General features: G+C 38.2%; 1 non-coding gene across 1 annotated transcript; it reads left to right on the forward strand.

Annotated features, from left to right (window-relative positions):
- The first annotated feature begins 3587 nt into the window (after positions 1-3587).
- LOC111763290 (U6 spliceosomal RNA) lies at positions 3588-3694 on the forward strand. Its single transcript, XR_002796179.1, has one exon. It is a non-coding gene; the product is annotated as a U6 spliceosomal RNA (small nuclear RNA).
- Positions 3695-3898: the final 204 nt, after the last annotated feature.

Below are 3898 nucleotides of genomic sequence, written 5' to 3' on the forward strand. Positions count from 1 at the left end.
CCCCAACAACAACAGCAACAAGAAAAATAACTAGCAGTCCCAGAGAAGTGGGAGAGCCAGATGCCCAGCATCACGACACCATTGTAAGAAAATTCTCTGGGCCAGAGTCGGAATCAGGCTTTATTGGAGGAAACCCTGCCGGGCGGTACTCTCAGGTAAGGAGAGGAGCGCGCGCTTTTCAGGCAGTGGGGAGTTTTTTACAGGGCAGGTAGGCTTAGCTGGCGTGGCTTGATAAGGTTCATGTAAGCGGGCTTATGCAGAAGCAGAAGTTTGCGGTTATCATGCGAGCCAGGAGGCTTCCTTTTATCTGGCTTGGCAGGCCTGTGGTTGTGGGGGAGGAGGGGAGGGGGTAGGGTGAGAGTTATACAACCATGACATTCAGAACATCCAGATTCCTACAAAACAATTACGAAGCAAAGAAGGAACAGGAAAGTGGGGCTTATTCATCGAGGAAGCTCATATATCGGAACTATTAGTCAAGAACTTTAAATCAACCATCTTAAATATAGTCAATGTGCTAAGGAATGCATTTACACAGAACTCAAGGAAATTAGGAAAACATTGTCTGGACAGAATGAGATGGAAATTATGAAGAGGAATCAAACTGGTATTTTGGAACTTCTAAGTACAATAATTGAAATGAAAAAGAAAACCCAAAACATTATTTAGATTCAACAGCAGATTTGAACAGGCAGAATTAAGGATCCACAAACTTGAAGGCAAGGCAATTGAAATTACCAGTGTCAGGAGGGGAAAGAAAATATAATAAAAAAGAACAGAGCATGAAGGATAGTGGGACACTATCAAACGTGCCAACATATGATTCATTGGAATTCCAGAAGAACAAGAAAGAGAGAAGGGGGCAGAAAAAGTATTCAAAGAAATGATGATTGAAAACACACCCCATTTGATAAAAGGCATGAAGCTCAATGAACTCCAGGCAGTACAGACTCTTAAGAGATGTACACCAAGTCACCTTATAGAGAAATTGTCGAAATCCAAAAAACAAAGAGGAGGTGAAAGCAAATTGTCACATATAAGGGATCCCAATAAGTTTAACAGCAGATTTCTCATCACAAATCATGGGGAGCAGAAGGTGGGGGATGGCATATTTAAAGTCCTTAAAGAAAAAAACTGTCAACCAAGAATTCTGTATCTAGCAAAATTATTTTTCAAAAATAAGGAGAAATTAAGGCATTCACAAATAAACAAAAGCAGGAAGAGTTCTTTACCAGAAGACCTGCCCTTCAAGAAATGATAAAGGGATACCTTCAGACTGAATAAAAGGACATTAGAGAGTTACTTGAAGTCATAAGAAAAAGGAAGGAGCATTGGTCTCAGACTCTGAAATCTAATGAAGCACGCCTGCAGGTTTACCAAACTGTAGGGGACCAGTGACTCATGTTTCCCTCCCAATTTCTCCTTATGGTAATGCAAATGTTTATTCTTTGTCTCTCCCTTTGTGTTTTGGAAGCAGATAAATTGTAAGTTTCTAAGGTCTACAGCCAGACAGGACCTTACCTCAAGACAAGCTCTATTTCTATAAACTGATTGCGATGTGATTTTGAATTTAGCATTGTTACTGAAGTAAGGTTTTTTTTAATATTATAATGTCTTTTTGGAATTCAGACTGTGGAGTGTGGCAGTTTGATATTATTTATGAATTCCAAAAAGGATATTTGATTATGCTTGTAAACTGGCCTGTTTCTCTGGCATGATACCCTTTGATTGCATAAATTCAGAGATTTCACTTCTACTTGACTAAATTAAGATTAGGGTTTTAATTCAGTAGGACACTGAGTCCCCACCTCCTTGGTGGGCAGACACTCACACAGAACACGGCAGGCACAGCCGGCTGAGGAGAGAGCTGAGTTTTGATGCTGGAGCCCTGGGGACAGAGCCGAGCTGTTCACCTGCTAGATTACAGCTGGCCTTGTGGAGAGAGCAGAGCAGCTGAGCCCAGAAAGAGAGAAGCCCTGGGAAGAGAAAGGAGGCTTGCACCAACCTACAGCTGAGATTGGAAGAAGCTGGGACCGTGGAGCCTTGAGAGGAAGAGGAAGGCTGAGCCCTCACAGAGACCAGCAGCCATCTTGCTCCAACATGTGGCAACAGACTTTGGTGAAGGAAATAACTTACTCTTTAGGGCCTTGTGACTGTAAGCTTCTGCCCCAAATAAATACCCTTTATAAAAGCCAACAGGTTTCTGGTACTTAGCATCAGCACCCCTTTGACTGACTAATACTGGTAGTAATGGAGTAATTGATGAGTAAAAAACATGCAAGACATACATAAAACAAATAGCTGAATGGCAGCAGTAAATTCTTTCTTGTAAGTTATTAACCTAAATGTCAATGAATTAAACTTTCTGATTAGAATCTAGAGATTGGCAGATTGAATGCAAAAGCATGATCAATGTATATACTGTCTACAATAAATTCAATTTAGGTACAATGACACATAAGGTTGAATGGAAAAAGGTATTCCACACAAACAGTCATCAAAATAGAGCTGGAATGGCTATATAGTATTGTCAGACTAAAGACTTGAAGTCAAAAAAGATTACAAGAGACAAAGAAGGATATCATATATTGATAAAAGTTTCCATCCGGATAACGATTTTTAAACATAAGGGAGAAATTGTTCTACAGTAATAGTTGGAGACTTCAATACAACACTTTCAATAACTGCTGATATATCTGAACAGAAGATCAATAAGGAAGTAGAGAACTTAAACAACACTATTGATCAGTCACCTAATGGGAATATATAGAACACTCTGCTCAACAGCAGCATCATATACATTTTCCCCAAGTGCACATGGATCATTTTCCATGATAAACCACATATTAGGCTACAAATCAAATCTAAATACATTTAAAAATACTTAAATCATACAAAGTGTCTTCTCAGACCACAATGGAATAAAGCTAGAAATCAATAAAGGAAGGAAATCTGGAAAATTTACTAATATCTGGAAATATATAACACCATCAAACAAATCAATGGATGAAAGGAGAAATCACAAGGGAGATTAGGAAATATCTTGAGACAAATTAAAACAAAAGCACAACATATCAAACCTTATGGGATACAGCGAAGGCATGCTCAGAGGGAAGTTTACCACTTTAAATACTGACATTAAAAAAGAAGAAAGATCACCAATCTATAACCTAACATCACACAACAAACTACAACAAGAAGAGCGAACTAAACCCAAAGTAAGTAGAAGGAAGTAAACAGTAAAGATTAGAGCGGAGATAAATGAAGTAGAGAATAGAGAAACAATAGAGGGAATCAACAAAACCAAAAGATGTTTTTTGAAAAGATGAATAAAATCAACAAGCCTTTAGCCATACTGGCAAAGCAAGAGTAGATACAAATAACTAAATCAGGAATGAAAGTGGGGACATTACTACCGACTTTACAGAAATAAAAAGGATTATAAGAGGGTACTATGAACAGTTATACACCAACAAATTATATAACCGCGATGAAATGGTCAAATTCCTAAAAACATGCAAGTTACCTAATCTGACACAAGAAGAAATAGAAGATCTCAACAGACTGTTAAAAAAGTAAAAAGATTTGTGCTCGCTTCGGCAGCACATATACTAAAATTGGAACGATACAGAGAAGATTAGCATGGCCCCTGCGCAAGGATGACACGCAAATTCGTGTAGCGTTCCATATTTTTGAAAAAAAAAAAAAAAAAAGGTAAAGAGATTGAATCAGTAATAAAAAAACCATTCCAGAAAAGTCCAGGACCAGATAGTGTCATTGCTGAATTCACCAAACATTTAAAGGAAATTAACATCAATCCTCAAACTCTTCCAAAAATTGAAAAGGAGGGATTACTTCCTAAGCCATTCTATGAGCCCAGCATTACTCTGGTACTTAA

This window comes from Dasypus novemcinctus, chromosome 9 (genome assembly GCF_030445035.2).
Source record: "Dasypus novemcinctus isolate mDasNov1 chromosome 9, mDasNov1.1.hap2, whole genome shotgun sequence".
Lineage (NCBI taxonomy): Eukaryota > Metazoa > Chordata > Mammalia > Cingulata > Dasypodidae > Dasypus > Dasypus novemcinctus.